This window comes from Triticum urartu, chromosome 3, assembly GCF_003073215.2.
Source record: "Triticum urartu cultivar G1812 chromosome 3, Tu2.1, whole genome shotgun sequence".
Taxonomy (NCBI): domain Eukaryota; kingdom Viridiplantae; phylum Streptophyta; class Magnoliopsida; order Poales; family Poaceae; genus Triticum; species Triticum urartu.
This window is the reverse complement of record NC_053024.1, coordinates 220357484-220375687: the sequence shown is the minus strand read 5'-3', so window position 1 is coordinate 220375687 and position 18204 is coordinate 220357484.

The window sequence follows — 18204 nt, the reverse complement described above, 5'->3', positions numbered from 1 at the left end:
CTAATAATGATGATCATCACACTTTTATTTTCTTACAACTCAACAATTACAACTCGATACTTCGAAAAAAATATGACTCTATATGAATGCCTCCGGCGATGTACCGGGATATGCAATGAATCAAGAGTGACATGTATGAAAGAATTATGAATGGTGTCTTTGCCACAAATACGATATCAACTACATGATCATGCTAAGAAATATGACAATGATGGAGTGTGTCATAATAAATGGAACGGTGGAAAGTTGCATGCCAATATATCTCGGAATGGCTATGGAAATGCCATAATAGGTAGGTATGGTGGCTGTTTTTAGGAAGGTATATGGTGGGTGTATGATACCGGCGAAAGGTGTGCGGTATTAGAGAGGCTAGCAATGGTGGAAGGAAGAAAAGTGCGTATAATCCATGGACTCAACATTAGTCATAAAGAACTCATATACTTATTGCAAAAATCTACAAGTTATCAAAGGGAAGTATTATACGCATGCTCCTAGGGGGATAGATTGGTAGGAAAAGACCATCGCTCGTCCCCGACCGCCACTCATAAGGAAGACAATCAAAAAATAAATCATGCTCCGACTTCATCACATAACGGTTCACCATACGTGCATGCTACGGGAATCACAAACTTTAACACAAGTATTTATAAAATTCACAACTACTCAACTAGCACAACTTTAATATCACCATCTTCATATCTCAAAACAATTATCAAGCATCAAACTTCTCATAGCATTCAACACACTCATAAGAAAGTTTTTACTATTCTTGAATACCAAGCATGTTAGGATTATTTAAGAAAATTACCATGCTATTTAAGACTCTCAAAATAATCTAAGTGAAGCATGAGAGATCAATAGTTTCTATAAAACAATTCCACCACCGTGCTCTAAAAAATATAAGTGAAGTACTAGAGCAAAACTATATAACTCAAATGATATAAGCGAAGCACATAGAGTATTCTAACAAATTCCAAATCATGTATGGCTCTCTCAAAAGGTGTGTAAAGCAAGGATGATTGTGGGAAACTAAAAAGCAAAGACTCAAATCATACAAGACGCTCCAAGCAAAACAAATATCATGTGGTGAATAAAAATATAGCTCCAAGTAAAGTTACCAATAGAAGTAGAAGAAAGAGGGGATGCCTTTCGGGGAATCCCCAAGCTTTGGCTTTTAGGTGTCCTTAGATTATCTTGGGGGTGCCATGGGCATCCCCAAGCTTAGGCTCTTTCCACTCCATGTTCCATAATCCATCAAATCTTAACCCAAAACTTGAAAACTTCACAACACAAAACTTAAAGTAGAAAATCTCGTGAGCTCTGTTAGCGAAAGAAAACAAAAAACCACTTCAAGGTACTGTAATGAACTCATTCCTTATTTATATTGGTTTTAAACCTACTTTATTCCAACTTCTCTATGGTTTATAAACTATTTCACTAGCCATAGATTCATCAAAATAAGCAAACAACACACGAAAAACAGAATCTGTCAAAAACAGAACAATCTGTAGTAATCTGTAGCTAGCGTAAGATCTGGAACCCCAAAAATTCTAAAATAAATTGATGGACGTGAGTAATTTATCTATTAATCATCTGAAAAAATAATTAACTAAATATCACTTTCCAAATAAAATGGCAGCAGTTCTCGTGAGCGCTAAAATTTCTATTTTTTACCAAGATAACAAGACTTTCCCCAAGTCTTCCCAACGGTTCTACTTGGCACAAACACTAATTAAAAACAAAAAACACAACCAAAACAGAGGCTAGGTAAATTATTTATTACTAAACAGGAGCAAAAAGCAAGGAATAAAAATAAAATTGGGTTGCCTCCCAACAAGCGCTATCGTTTAACGCCCCTAGCTAGGCATAAAAAGCAAGGATTGATCTAGGTATTGGCATCTTTGGTAGGCAATTCATAAGTGGCTCTCATAATAGATTCATAAGGTAATTTAATTTTATATCTAGGAAAGTGTTCCATGCCTTTCCTTAACGGAAATTGGAATCTAATATTTCATTCCTTCATATCAATAATTGCACCAATCGTTCTAAGGAAAGGTCTACCAAGAATAATAGGACATGAAGGATTGCAATCTATGTCAAGAACAATAAAATCTACGGGCACGTAATTCCTATTTGCGACAATAAGAACATCAATGATTCTTCCCATTGGTTTCTTAATAGTGGAATCCGCAAGGTGCAAGTTTAAAGAGCAATCATCAAAATCATGGAAACCTAACAAATCACACAAAGTCTTTGGAATCGTGGAAACACTAGCACCCAAATCACATAAAGCATAGAACTCATGATCTTTAATCTTAATTTTAATAGTTGGTTCCCACTCATCAAAAAGCTTTCTAGGGATAGCAACTTCCAACTCAAGTTTTTCTTCATAAGATTGCATCAAGGCATCAATGATATGTTTAGTAAACGCTTTATTTTGACTATAAGCATCAGGAGAATTTAGCACGAATTGCAACAAGAAAATATAATCAATCAAAGAGCAATTTTCATAATTAAATTCCTTGAAATCCAGAATAGTGGGTTTAGCAACATCTAGGGTTTTAATTTCTTCAATACCACTTTCATCAAATTTAGCATCAAGATCTAAAAACTCCGAATTTTTGGAACGCATTCTAGGTAAAGGTGGATCATATTCAGTCCCATCATTATCAAGATTCATATTTCAAAACAAAGATTTAATAGGGGACACGTCAATAACTTTTAGATCTTCATCTTTATTTTCATAGGAACTAGAAGAACACGCTCTTATAAAGGCATCTTTCTTAGCCCGCATCCTAGAGTTCTTTCTTTGCACTCATCAATGGAAATTCTCATGGCTTTGAGAGACTCATTGATATCATGCTTAGGAGGAATAGATCTAAGCTTTGAAGAATCAACATCAAGAGAAATTCTATCAACGTTCCTAGCCAAATCATCAACTTTAAGCAATTTATCTTCAAGCAAAGCATTGAAATTCTTTTGCGAAGTAATAAATTCTTTAATATTAGATTCAAAATCAGAGGGCATCTTATTATAATTTCCATAAGAATTTTTGTAGGAATTACCATAATTATTAGAGGGATTACTAGGATAAGGCCTAGGATTAAAATTTCCTCTATACGCGTTGTTACCAAAATTGTTCCTACCAAAAAAATTCACATCCATAGATTCATTATTATTCTCAATAAAAGTAGACAAAGGCGTATCATTAGGATCAGAAGAAATACTCTTACTAGCAAATAATTTCATAAGTTCATCCATCTTTCCACTCAAAATATTAATTTCTTCTATCGCATGCACCTTTTTATTAGTAGATCTTTCAGTATGCCATTGAGAATAATTAACCATAATATTATCTAGGAGTTTAGTAGCTTCTCCTAAAGTGATTTCCATAAAAGTGCCTCCCGCGGCCGAATCTAAAAGATTTCTAGAAGCAAAATTCAATCCGGCATAAAATTTTTGTATAATCATCCACAAATTCAAACCATGAGTAGGGCAATTATGTATCATTAATTTCATCCTCTCCCAAGCTTGCGCAACATGTTCATGATCAAGTTGCTTAAAATTCATAATATCATTTCTAGGGGAGATGATCTTAGCGGGAGGAAAATACTTAGAGATAAAAGCATCTTTGCCCTTGTTCCAAGAATCAATACTATTTTTAGGCAAAGACGAAAACCAAGCTTTAGCACGATCTCTAAGCGAAAAAGGAAATAGCTTCAACTTAAAAATATCATTGTCCACATCTTTATTCTTTTGTATATCACACAAATCAGCGAAGCTATTTAGATGGGTAGCGGCATCTTCACTAGGAAGGCCGGAAAACGGATCTTTCATGACAAGATTCAGCATCGCGGCATTAATTTCACAAGATTCAGCATCGGTAAGAGGAGCAATCGGAGTGCTCATAAAATCATTGTTCTTGGTATTGGTAAAGTCACACAATTTAGTGTTATCTTGAGCCATCGTGACAAGCAAGCAATCCAACACACGAGCAAACAAGAAATGGGCAAAAAGAGGAAAATAGATAGAGAGGGAGGATAGAGAGAGAGGGCGAATAAAACAGCAAGGGTGAAGTGGGGGAGAGGAAAACGAGAGGCAAATGGCAAATAATGTAATTCAGGGGATAAGGGTTGTGATGGGTACTTGGTACATTGACTTTCGAGTAGACTCCCCGGCAACGGCGCCATAAATGGCTCATTGTCAGGAGTCAAATCTTGACTTGCGCGAACCTCCCCGGCAACGGCGCCAGAAATCTTCTTGCTACCTCTTGAGCACTGCGTTGGATTTCCTTGAAGAGGAAAGGATGATGCAGCAAACTAGCGTAAGTATTTCCCTCAGTTTTTGAGAACCAAGGTATCAATCCAGTAGGAGGCTACGCGCGAGTCCCTTGTACCTACACAAAACAAATAACTCCTCACAACCAACGCGATAAGGGGTTGTCAATCCCTTCACGATCACTTACGAGAGTGAGATATGATAGATATGATAAGATAATTTTTTGGTATTTTTGTGATAAAGATGCAAAGTAAAATAAAAGCAAAGGAAATAACTAAGTATTGGAAGATTAATATGATGAAGATAGACCCGGGGGCCATAGGTTTCACTAGTGGCTTCTCTCAAGAGCATAAGTATTTTACGGTGGGTGAACGAATTACTGTTGAGCAATTGACAGAATTGGGCATAGTTATGAGAATATCTAGGTATGATCATGTGTATAGGCATCAGTCCGAGACAAGTAGACCGACTCCTGCCTGCATCTACTACTATTACTCCACTCATCGACCGCTATCCAGCATGCGTCTAGAGTATTAAGTTCATGAAAACAGAGTAACGCCTTAAGCAAGATGACATGATGTAGAGGGATAAATTCATGCAATATGATAAAAACCCCATCTTGTTATCCTCGATGGAAACAATACAATACGTGCCTTGCTGCCCCTACTGTCACTGGGAAAGGACACCGCAAGATTGAACCCAAAGCTAAGCACTTCTCCAAGAAAGATCAATCTAGTAGGCCAAACCAAACTAATAATTCGAAGAGACTTGCAAAGATAACCAATCATACATAAAAGAATTCAGAAAAGATTCAAATATTGTTCATAGATAATCTTGATCATAAAGCCACAATTCATCCGTCTCAACAAACACACCAAGATTACATCGAATAGATCTCCACAAGAGAGGGGAAGAACATTGTATTGAGATCCAAAAAGAGAGAAGAAGCCATCTAGCTAATAACTATGGACCCGTAGGTCTGAGGTAAACTACTCACACTTCATCGGAGAGGCTATGGTGTTGATGTAGAAGCCCTCCGTCATGGATGCCCCCTCCGGCGGAGCTCCGGAACAGGCCCCAAGATGGGATCTCGTGGATACAGAAGGTTGCGGCGGTGGAATTAGGTTTTTAGCTCTGTATCTGATCGTTTGGGGGTACGTAGGTATATATAGGAGGAAGGAGTACGTCGGTGGAGCAACAGGGGGCCCAAGAGGGTGGAGGGCGCGCCTGGGGGGGTAGGCGCGCCCCCCTACCTCGTGGCTTCCCTGTTGGTTGCTTGACGTAGGGTCCAAGTCTCCTGGATCTTGTTTGTTCCAAAATTCACATTCCCGAAGGTTTCATTCTGTTTGGACTCCGTTTGATATTCCTTTTCTTCGAAACCCTAAAATAGGCAAAAACAACAATTCTGGGTTGGGCCTTCGGTTAATAGGTTAGTCCCAAAAATAATATAAAAGTGGATAATAAAGCCCAATAATGTCCAAAACAGTAGACAATATAGCATGGAGCAATCAAAAATTATAGATATGTTGGAGATGTATCAATAATCTCCGTAAGTTTCAGGTCATTCCGAGAACTTTTGTTTCTGCACATAAATAACACCATGGAAGTTCTGCTGAAAATAGCGTCAGTCCGGGTTAGTTCCATTGAAATCATGCAAGTTAGAGTCCAAAACAAGGGCAAAAGTGTTTGGAAAAGTAGATACGACGGAGACGTATCAACTCCCCCATGCTTAAACCTTTGCTTGTCCTCAAGCAATTCAGTTGACAAACTGAAAGTGATAAAGAAGAACTTCTACAAACTCTGTTTGCTCTTGTTATTATAAATATGTAAAGCCAGCATTCAAGTTTTCAGAAAAGATTATAAACTGACCATATTCACAATAACGCTTAGGTCTCATGTTTACTCTTATCAATGGCATAATCAACTAGCGAGCAATAATAACAAATCTCGGATGACAACACTTTCTCAAAACAATCATAATATGATATAACAGGTTGGTATGTCGCTAGCCCTTTCTGAGACCGCAAAACATAAATGCAGAGCACCTTTAAAGATCAAGGACTGACTAGACATTGTAATTCATGATAAAAGAGATCCAGTCAAGTCATACTCAATGTAAACTAACAGTAATGAATGCAAATGATAGTGGTGCTCTCCAACTGGTGCTTTTTAATAAGAGGATGATGACTCAACATGAAAGTAAATAGATAGGCCCTTCGCAGAGGGAAGCAGGGATTTGTAGAGGTGCCAGAGCTCGGTTTTGAAATAGAGATGAATAATATTTTGAGCGGTATACTTTCATTGTCAACATAACAACCGAGAGATGGCGATATCTTCCATGCTACACACATTATAGGCGGTTCCCAAACAGAATGGTAAAGTTTATACTCCCCCTCCACCAACAAGCATCAATCCATGGCTAGCTTGAAACAATGAGTGCCTCCAACTAACAAGAGTCCTAGGGGGAGTTTTGTTTGCAATTATTTTGATTTGGTTTGCATAAAGCATGGGACTAGGCATCCCGGTGACCAACCATTTTCTCGTGAGTGAGGAGCAGAGTCCACTCCTCTTGAGAATAACCCGCCTAAGATGGAAGATACGGACAGCCCTAGTTGATACATGAGCTATTCGAGTATACAAAACAGAATGTTTATTTGAAGGTTTATAGTTTGGCACATACAAATTTACTTGGAACGGCAGGTAGATACCGTATATAGGTAGGTATGGTGGACTCATATGGCATAACTTTGGGGTTTATGGAATTGGATGCGCAAGCAGTATTCCCGCTTAGTACAGGTGAAGGCTAGAAAAAGACTGGGAAGCAACCAGCTAGAGAGCGACAACAGTCATGAACATGCATTAAAATTAATCAACACCGAAAGCAAGCATGAGTAGGATATAATGCACCATGAACATAAATATCGTAGAGGCTATGTTGATTTTGTTTCAACTACATGCGTGAACATGTGCCAAGTCAAGCCACTCGAATCGTTCAAAAGAGGATACCACCCTATCATACCACATCACAACCATTTTAATAGCATGTTGACACGCAAGGTAAACCATTATAAGCTCCTAGCTAATTAAGCATGGCATAAGAAACTATGATCTCTAATTGTCATTGCAAACATGTTTATTCATAATAGGCTGAATCAGGAACGATGAACTAATCATATTTACAAAAACAAGAGAGGTCGAGTTCATACCAGCTTCTCCCATCTCAATTAGTTCATCATATATCGTCATAATTGCCTTTCACTTGCACGATCGAATGATGTGGGTAATAATAATAATAATAATAATAATAATAATAATAATAATAATAATAGTGCACGTGCATTGGACTAAGCTGGAATCTGCAAGCATTCAATTCAAGAGAGAATACAAGGTAATATGGGCTCTTTGTTAGATCAACAATAATGCATATGAGAGCCACTTAACATTTTCATCATGGTCTTCTCCTCTCGACCCCTAAAGAACAAGAAAAGAAACAAAACTATTTACACGGGAAAGCTCCCAACAAGAAAAAGAAGAACGAGAAATCTTTTTGGGTTTTCTTTTTAATTACTACTACTACATCATGAAAAGTAAACTAGCTAAAAGCTACAACTAATTTTTTGTTTCTTTCTTAAGGTTTATCAAACACACAAAAGAAAGCATAAAAAGGGAAATAAACTAGCATGGATATTACAATGAAAAAGTATGAGCACCGACAACTAGCAATGAGTGTGTGAACATGAATGTAATGTCGGTGAGAAATACGTACTCCCCCGAGCTTAGGCTTTTGGCCTAAGTTGGTCTAATGCCACGGATGGCCTGGCGGATATCCAAAGTTGTAGTTGGGGTCGTACTAAGATGCAACAGTCATTGCATCGTGGGCTGCAGCTTGGAGGCAAGCTATCTCAGCCCTCCTCTTATACTCTTCCGCCTCCTATATATCTGGTTATAAAATATCTCCTTTTTGCCTGAAAATCAAAGAAAGTAGAAGCAGGGAGAGCGACGTGATAGGTGCATCGTCTGTCAAAGATTAGTCGGCAGTGGAGGAACAGATCGTTCCTCTCAACAAACTGATGACGAACCATAGCCTCATAATACAAATAAGCATGAGGCAACTCAATATCATCCTCACGTATGGTTATACCAAGAAAATTAGCTATGCGGGTTGCATAAATTCCACCAAAGAAATCTCCATTAAATCTATTAAGATGCAACCTACGTGCAACAATAGCTCCCAAATTATAAGATTTATCTCCTAACACAGCATTCCTAAGAATACTGAGGTCAAGGACACACATGTGACATGCTTCATCTTTACCGTTAATGCATCTACCTATGAAGAGAACAAAATAATGTATAGCAGGAAAGTGAATGCTCCCTATGGTAGCGTGTGCTATATCTCTAGGTTCCCCCATAGTTATAATAGAAAGAAAATCTCTAAATTCAAATTTGCGAGGTTCACTAGCACTACCCCATTGTGGAAGTTTGCAAGCAGTGGTAAAGTCCTCTAAGTCCATAGTGTAAGAATTTTCATAAAGATCAAACAGGACAGTTTGAGAATTACGTGAAGATGAAAATTCAAACCTCCTCACAAAGGAACTAGTGAGATAGTGGTATTGACGGCATTTTTCTGCCTCGAAGCTCACAAGATCAGCATTACGCAAATATGCGTTAAATTCTTCCTTAATTCCTGCTCGATCCATGAAGTCCTCTGAAGGCCATTCACAAGACCGCACTGGAGCGTCCCTTGGTGGCTCATCATCAGCATCACGCATTGCATGCCTGGGTCCTTGTTTCCTTGAAGAACCACCTTGGTACATTTTCCTAAACATATTTCTTCCTCTAAAAAAACTCAGAAATTTTTAGTAACTTCAAATAAAACTAAATCAATCTCAACAAGATTGATAGCAACTACTCCTACAAGTGCCTAGAGCCTGTATCACGCATTAGAACTACTTGGAACCATATAAATTTGACATGCAAGCTCAAGAACATGGTCACCTAGGCAGCACAAATTTGCAATGAATAAAGCACTAGAACAAAAACTAATTGGAGCAATGGAGAAGTCACATACCAAGGAACAATCCCCCAAAGCAGTTTTGTGAGAGGTGCTTTGAGCAAGGAGATCGAAAATCGCAGCAAAATGAGCTAGAACTCGTGCTTGAGCTGGATAATGGTGTTTGTGGGAGGAAGAAGGAGTGTGTGGGTACAGGAATAAGTGCAGGAGGGCCACCATGGGCCCATGAGGCAGGGGGCGCGCCCTCCACCCTCGTGGCCAGGTGGATGCCCCCCTGCTGTGTTCTCGGTGCCAAATATTCTCAAATATTCCAGAAAAAAATCATATTTAAATTTCAGGGCATTTGGAGAACTTTTATTTTCGGAGTATTTTTATATTGCACGGATAATCAGAAAACAGACAGAAATTACTATTTTCACTTTATTTAATATAAATAACAGAAAGTAGAAAGAGGGTACGGAGAGTTGTGTTTTCTAAATTCATCCATCTCATGATCATCAAAAGGAATCCATTAACAAGGTTGATCAAGTCTTGTTAACAAACTCATTCCGAATAACATGGAACTGGAGAAATTTTGAATAACACTATGTTACCTCAACGGGGATATGCACATCCCCAATAATTAGAATATCATATTTCTTCTTGACAGTAGGAAGAGGAAATTCAAAACCTCCAAAAATAATCGATGGAACTTTTCCAATAGAATTAATACAATGAACTTGAGGTTGTTTCCTCGGAAAGTGTACCGTATGCTCATTACCATTAACATGAAAGGTGACATTGCCTTTGGTGCAATCAATAACAGCTCCTGTCGTATTCAAAAAGGGTCTTCCAAGAATAATAGACATACTATCGTCCTCGGGAGTATCAAGAATAACAAAGTCTGTTAAGATAGTAACGTTTGCAACCACAACAGGCACATCCTCACAAATACCGACAGGTATAGCTGTTGATTTATCAGCCATTTGCAAAGATATTTCAGTAGGTGTCAACTTATTTAAATCAAGTGTACGATATAAAGAGAGAGGCATAACACTAACACCGGCTCCAAGATCACATAAAGCAGTTTTAACATAATTCCTTTTAATGGAGCATGGTATAGTGGGTACTCCTTGATCTCCTAACTTCTTAGGTATTCCACCCTTAAAAGTGTAATTAGCAAGCATGGTGGAAATTTCAGCTTTCGATATCTTTCTTTTATTAGTAACAATTTCTTCCATGTACTTAGCATAAGGATTCATTTTGAGCATATCAGTTAATCGCATACACAAAAAGATAGGTCTAATCATTTCAGCAAAGCGCTCAAAATCCTCATCGTCCTTTTTCTTGGATGGTTTGGGAGGAAAAGGCATGGGTTTTTGAACCCATGGTTCTCTTTCTTTACCATGTTTTCTAGCAACAAAGTCTCTCTTATCATAACGTTGATTCTTTGATTGTGGGTTATCAAGATTAATAGCAGGTTCAATTTCTATATCATTGCTAGGTTGAGCATCATCATGAACATTATCCCTAGTTTCGGGTTCATTACAGATTGTGTTTCAGCATCAGAAATAGACATATCATTGGGATTCTCAGGTGGTTCAGCAATAGGTTCACTAGAAGCATGCAAAGTCCTATCGTTTTTCTTTTTCTTCCTTTTAGAAGGACTAGGTGCATCTATATTATTTCTCTGAGAATCTTGCTCAATTCTCTTAGGGTGGCCTTCAGGATACAAAGGTTCCTGGGTCATTTTACCACCTCTAGTCATAAATCTAATAGCAATATCATTTTTCTTACTATTTAATTCATTGAGAAAATCATTCTGAGCTTTAAGTACTTGTTCTACTTGAGTGGTAACCATAGAAGCATGTTTACTAATGAGTTTAAGTTCACCTTTAACTCTAGACATATAATCACCCAAGTGTTCAATCATATAAGCATTTTGTTTCAATTGTCTACCAAAATAAGCATTGAAGTCTTCTTGATTAACCATAAAGTTATCAAACTCATCCAAACATTGGCTAGCAAACTTAATAGGAGGGTTTTCAGCTTTATCATATCTATAGAGAGAATTTACCTTTACTACCTATGTCGGGTTATCAAGACCATGTGTTTCTTCAATAGGTGATGGATTAAAACCATATATTTCTTCAACATGCGGTGAATTAAGATCATGTATTTCTTCAATAGGAGGTAAATTCTTAACATCTTCAGCTTTAATACCCTTTTCTCTCATGGATTTCTTTGCCTCTTGCATATCTTCGGGACTGAGAAATAGACCACCTCTTTTCTTCGTGGTTGGTTTAGGAATAGGATCAAGAGTTGGCTTAGGAGCTGGCTCAGGAAGTGTCCAATTATTTTCATTTGTCAACATATTATTCAATAGAATTTTAGCTTCATCCGGTGTTCTTTCCCTGAAAATAGAACCAACACAACTATCCAGGTAATCTCTGGAAGCATCGGTTAGTCCATTATAAAAGATATCAAGTATTTCATTTTTATTAAGAGGATGATCAGGCAAACCTTTAAGTAATTGGAGAAGCCTACCCCAAGCTTGTGGGAGACTCTCTTCTTCAATTTGCACAAAATTATATATATCCCTTAAGGCAGCTTGTTTCTTATGAGCAGGGAAATATTTAACAGAGAAGTAATAAATCATATCCTGGGGACTACGCACACAACCAGGATCAAGAAAATTAAACCATATCTTAGCATCACCCTTTAATGAGAACCGAAATATTTTAAGGATATAAAAGTAGCAAGTTCTCTCATCATTAGTGAACAGGGTGGCTATATCATTTAATTTAGTAAGATGTGCCACAATAATTTCAGATTCATTGCCATAAAAAGGATCAGATTCAACCAAAGTAATTATATCAGGATCAATAGAGAATTCGTAATCCTTATCAGTAACAATGATAGGTGAAATAGCATAAGCAGGATCATATTTCATTCTAGCATTCAGAGTTTTTTGTTTAATCTTAGCTAATAATTTCTTAAGATCACTTCTATCATTGCAAGCAAGAAAGTCTCTTTTAGTTTCTTCATCCATAACATAGCCCTCAGGCACAACAGGTAATTCATATTTATTAGGAGAACCTTCATAATCACTTTCATCAGTATTATCAGTTTCAATAATTTCATTCTCTCTAGCCCTAGCAAGTTGTTCATCAAGAAATTCACCAAGTGGCACAGTTGTATCAAGCATAGAAGTAGTTTCATCATAAGTATCATGCATAGCAGAAGTGGCATCATCAATAATATGCGACGTATCAGAATCAATAGCAGAAGCAGGTTTAGGTGTCGCAAGCTTACTCAAAACAGAAGGTGAATCAAGTGGAGAGCTAGATGGCAGTTCCTTACCTCCCCTCGTAGTTGAGGGATAAATCTTAGTTTTTGGATCTCTCAAGTTCTTCATAATGATAAGCAGATATAAATCCCAAGTGACTCAAAGAGTAGAGCTATGCTCCCCGGCAACGGCGCCAGAAAATAGTCTTGATAACCCACAAGTATAGGGGATCGCAACAGTTTTCGAGGGTAGAGTATTCAACCCAAATTTATTTATTCGACACAAGGGGAGCCAAAGAATATTCTCAAGTATTAGCAGCTGAGTTGTCAATTCAACCACACCTGGAAACTTAATATCTGCAGCAAAGTATTTAGTAGCAAAGTAATATGATAGTAGTGGTAATGATAGCAATAGCAACAGAAAAGTAAATAAGCGAAGAACAATATATGGAAGCTCGTAGGAAATGGATCGGCGATAGAGAATTACGTCGGATGCGGTTCATCATGTAACAGTCATAACCTAGGGTGACACAGAACTAGCTCCAATTCATCAATGTAATGTAGGCATGTATTTCGAATATAGTCATACGTGCTTATGGAAAAGAACTTGCATGACATCTTTTGTCCTACCCTCCCGTGGCAGCGGGGTCGTAGCGGAAACTAAGGGATATTAAGGCCTCCTTTTAATAGAGTACAAGACCAAAGTATTAACACATAGTGAATACATGAACTCCTCAAACTACGGTCATCACCGGAAGTGGTCCTGATTAGTGTCACTTCCGGGTTGCCGGATCATAACACATAGTAGGTGACTATAGACTTGCAAGATAGGATCAAGAGCTCACATATATTCATGAAAACATAATAGGTTCAGATCTGAAATCATGGCACTCGGGCCCTAGTGACAAGCATTAAGCAAAGCAAAGTCATAGCAACATCAATCTCAGAACATAGTGGATACTAGGGATCAAACCCTAACAAAACTTACTCGATTACATGATAAATCTCATCCAACCCATCACCGTCCAGCAAGCCTACGATGGAATTACTCATGCACGGCGGTGAGCATCATGAAATTGGTGATGAAGGATGGTTGATGATGACGATGGCGACGGATTCCCCTCTCCAGAGCCCCGAACGAACTCTATATCAGCCCTCCCGAGAGAGTTTAGGGCTTGGCGGTGGCTCCGTATCGTAAAATGCGATGAATCTTTCTCCTTGATTTTTTTCTCTCCGAACACGAATATATAGAGTTGGAGTTGAGGTCGGAGGAGCTCCAGGGGGGCCACGAGGTAGGGGTGCGCCCCCACCCTCGTGGCTAGGGTGTGGGCCCCCTAGTTTTGATCTTTTGCCAGTATTTGTTTTTATTTCCAAAAATAATCTCCGTGAAGTTTCAGGTCATTCCGAGAACTTTTGTTTCTGCACATAAATAACACCATGGCAATTCTGCTGAAAACAGCGTCAGTCCAGGTTAGTTCCATTCAAATCATTCAAGTTAGAGTCCAAAACAAGGGCAAAAGTGTTTGGAAAAGTAGATGCGATGGAGATGTATCATCCAGTGGCTCTCCTGAGCTCTACGAGACCCCGGAGACGAGTGACGATAGCTACGTGCCCTCGAGCTCACGCCGCGCTCGGTGCAGGGCTGCCACGTCCGGGCGCTACCATCGCTAATCTGGATGGGGTTGGCGCCGGCCTCCCGTGGCCCACTGTTGATGATGGCGTCGGCCGCGGGGGTGTGTAGATAGGATTCTCCTAAGTTCTCATCTTTTGTTCCCTGCGAGGAATAAAGAAGTACCCCGTGGGGGCGTGTAAAGAATCAGGAGTGTCTTTTGTTGATATTATCTTCATTATTGAAGCCTTGTTAGCGCTAGTCCTGTTTAGGCTCAGTCTTCCCTTTCCAACCTCGCGACAGCTTGTTGCTCTACGCTGACAGGTCCTGGTCCCCAGGCGGGCTTCATCCGTCGCTAGTATGTCAGGTCATGTGCCATGGTCAAGGCCAGGAGGTGAGCGGCCCGAGGTCCAGTAAGAGCCCCTGAGGCACGATGCTCGGGAGGTCCCCTTTAGCGCTCAAGCAGTCGTGGTAAGATAAGAAAGGTAAGCGACATTTTATGCAATAGGGCTGCAGCGAGCGTGTCTGATTAGGTTCCAACGATTAGTTGATCTGAGCTCGCGACTTGTCTTGGCGGTCCGGGGTCGATTCTTCGCGATGCGCCAGACCCGTGCGCGATCATCCGCAGCGTAGCTTGGTCAGGCCCATACGAGTTATCCCCCTTTCAATGCTCTCCTTTGTGCTATACGTCCTCAGGTCCCGGCCCTCGAGCGAGCTCAGCCGTCGCTGGTATGCCAGGTCGCGTGCCATGGTCAAGGCCAGGGGTGACGACTGGAGAACCAGTAAGAGCTCCTGAGTCGCGATGCTCAGGAGCCCCCCTTTTAACGTGCAAGCGGATTGCTCGGAAGAGGTGGGAGCTCGCGATGCCTCCTAGTGTTATCCTTGCGAGGTTCCTGCGAGCCAGCACAAGGAAGAACATGATATGCCGTTATGGTTGTCAGCCTGCCACTGGTTGCTTCGTGAGGAGGTGAAGGCACTGAGGGCCTGGTGAGGTGACGTGCGCGGGGCGTGCCGCGAGCCAGAGCTCGACCGCTCAGATTTTTCGACGTGGCAGGGACGGACCCATGCACCAGCACCGTGACGGAGTGAGGAGGCCCCGTGGGAGGCGACGATTGAGCAGGTAGCAATCACAGGTAGATCGATCATGAGAGAAGCAGGCTTAAGTAAGTGCATGGGGGATAGGTACCACTGGGTCAGGCCCGAGCGGCTTGGGAATGATGCAGCCCGAGGGGCGCTCCCAACAAGGTAAGCTAAAGACATAAAGAAAAAAGGGGTACATGCCACAGGGACGGACCCACGCGGCCTGGGAATGATGCAGCCTGAGGGGCAATCCCAGCTAAATGAACTTGGAAAGATGTCACCTGGTTATGTTGACGAAGGAGAGTTAGGGCAGCTGAAGGTGCGCGGCGAGGGGGTTGCTCCTCACGAGCCACCGAGGCCCTGAGCCTCAGGAGGCTCTAGGGGCTCAGGTGGTTCCTTGAGGACCGTCTCCATCTCCATCAGGACGGCGTGGTGCCTGGCCTCCTGAGCCGCCAGGAGGCGCCGCAGGTTGCGCTGGTAGGCGGCCGATACGCTTGGCAGACCAAAGGGCATGCGAACGTAGCTGTGCGGTGGGCCCTCGCAGCATCCCGCACGTGAAGGCGAGAAAAGCTCCTGAGAAGCAACCCTGTTGAGCCCTGGAATGTCAACGTAGACGCGCAGCCCGACATCCTCACTTGGATGGAAAGCTGCACCTTGTGAGCGGCGGTCACTGCGCATGGCCCTTGGGTCTTGGAGTTCCTCGGTGATCTTGGTGATGAACTCTTGAACGGTGGGCGGTCCTTGCCATGTGTCCTCCTGAGGGAAACATGTCGTGAAGCATGCCTCCAAGTGGTGCCAGAGCACCTCCCTCGTGATGTGGGCAAGGTCTGAGGCCTTCCAGAAGAAAGACCCCGAGCCGTGCCCGAGAAGGGTGCCGGGCGCACCTTCCTATGCGATGGAGGGAGACGCCCCTGGAGCGGGTGCTGATCCTGACGAGGCTCCGGCTGCGGCGCCACCCTCCTAAGGTCCGGCACGGCGCAGCTGCTTCCTCTTCTTGGGGACGGCCTCGGGAGGGCCCTCGCCCTTGCAGTCGGGGTCATCGATTGCTGCAGCTTGGAAGGCACGCTCGAGGGAGCACACCGCATCTCTTTATTCACATGGGACCGTGATGATCCCGCTGCTTCCCGGCATCTTGAGGACATTGTAGCCGTGATGGGTCACTGCCATGAACTTGGCCAGGGCTGGGTACCCGAGGATAGCGTTGTACGGCAGGCGGATGTGCATGACGTCGAAGTCGATGATCTCGGTGGGGTAGTTGTTGCGCGTGCCGAAGGTGACAGGGAGGCGGACCTGCCCTATCGGTGTGGTGGAACTATCGGTCACTCCTGAGAAAGGCTTGGTAGGCTGAAGCTGGTCATAAGGCACTTGGAGGTTGTCGAACGTGTCGATGGATAGGACGCTGAGCCCTGCGCCGCCATCGATGAGGGTCTTGGTAACTTGCACGCTGCTGATGACTGGGGAGCGAAGCATCGAGAGGACGCCAGCGGTAGTTGCGCACTTGAGCTGATCTACTGAGTTGAACATGATGGGGCACTAGGACCATCTGAGCGGGCATGTGGCTTGGAGCTTGGGGAGGACTGCATTCACTTTGCGAGCAAACTACTTGAAGATACGCTGCGAGGCTGGGGCTTGGGCTCCGCCTAGGATGCAGGCGATAGCACGTGGTTCCTGAAAGCCCCCAGCCCCCTCGTCCTGATGGTTCTCGTCGTTTCTTCTTGGCGGTGATGGAAGCAGAGGAAGTCCAACGTTGCCTTGAGTGCGATCCTCGCGAGGCTGATCTCTCCAGGCGCCCTCAATAGGCTGATCCTGCCAGCGGTCCTCATGAGGCTGGTCGCGCCACTCCTGACGCGGGCCACAGTCATCCCAGCGTCCGCCGCCATGTCCTCCTCCTCGGTCGTAGCCCCGGTCGCCGTGCTCGGGGCGTCGACCGAAGCGTCCTTCGCGAATGGCTCGGAGCTCCTGGCAGTCGCTTGTGTTGTGGGTGTTCAGGTTATGGAAGGCGCAGAACGGTCAGCTGCTCTTGGACGACTCTAGTTGGTCTCTGCCACGCTTGGTGTCTGGTTCCGCTGTGAGCACGGCTGCTCCCTTGCGCTTCACATCCTTGGCCTTGGCTTTCTTCTCCTCTGGGTCTGCAGTAGAGCTCGAGGAGGGAGAGGCACCCCTCCTCAGCTCTTGCACACTTGGTTGCGATGTTGAACAGCTCCAGGGTTGTGCACAACTCTTCATGAATAGCGAGTTCTTCCTTCATCTTGACGTCGCGGACGCCATCAGAGAACGCAGAGATGATGGCCTCGTCGGTTACCTTGGGGATCTTGATCCGTGTGCTGTTGAAGCACTGAATGTACTTCTGCAGGGTCCCTCCTGGTTGCTGCTTGATGCAGCGCAGGTCGCCCGCGACCGGGGGGCAGTCGCGAGTGCCCTAGAAGTTGGCGATGAAGCGGGTGCACATTTCGTCCCAGGGGGAGATAGAGCCCGGTGGCAGGTTCAGGAGCTAGGAGCGGGCACCTTCCTTGAGAGCCATGGGAAACCAGTTCGCCATGACTTTCTCGTCGTCGTTGGCCGCTTCTATGCTCATCTCATAGAGCTGTAGGAACTCCTCGAGGTCGGGGGTGCCGTCGTAGCGAGGAGGCATATCCGGCTTGAACTTGCCCGGTCAGGCAACACTGCGCAGCTCGGGGGTGAAGGTGCGGCAGCCAGCTGTGGTCACCGGGAGCCGCCTTGGGGTGGAGCTTGGTCTTGACGGGGTCCGGGCCCTGCCGCTACAGGTGGTGCACGGACTTGCTGCAGCAGCCGGTCCTGGCGCGGTGGCGCGAGGAGCGGCGGAGCATTTTGTCGTGGTCGAGGGACTTCTTGACAGCTTCTCTCTTCATGCACGGGTGGGGGACGTGGCGGGTCGCGTCGCGGAACCACGCGTCTTGGCTCCAGGGCGCCGCCTTGGGGGTGAGGTGGTTGAGGC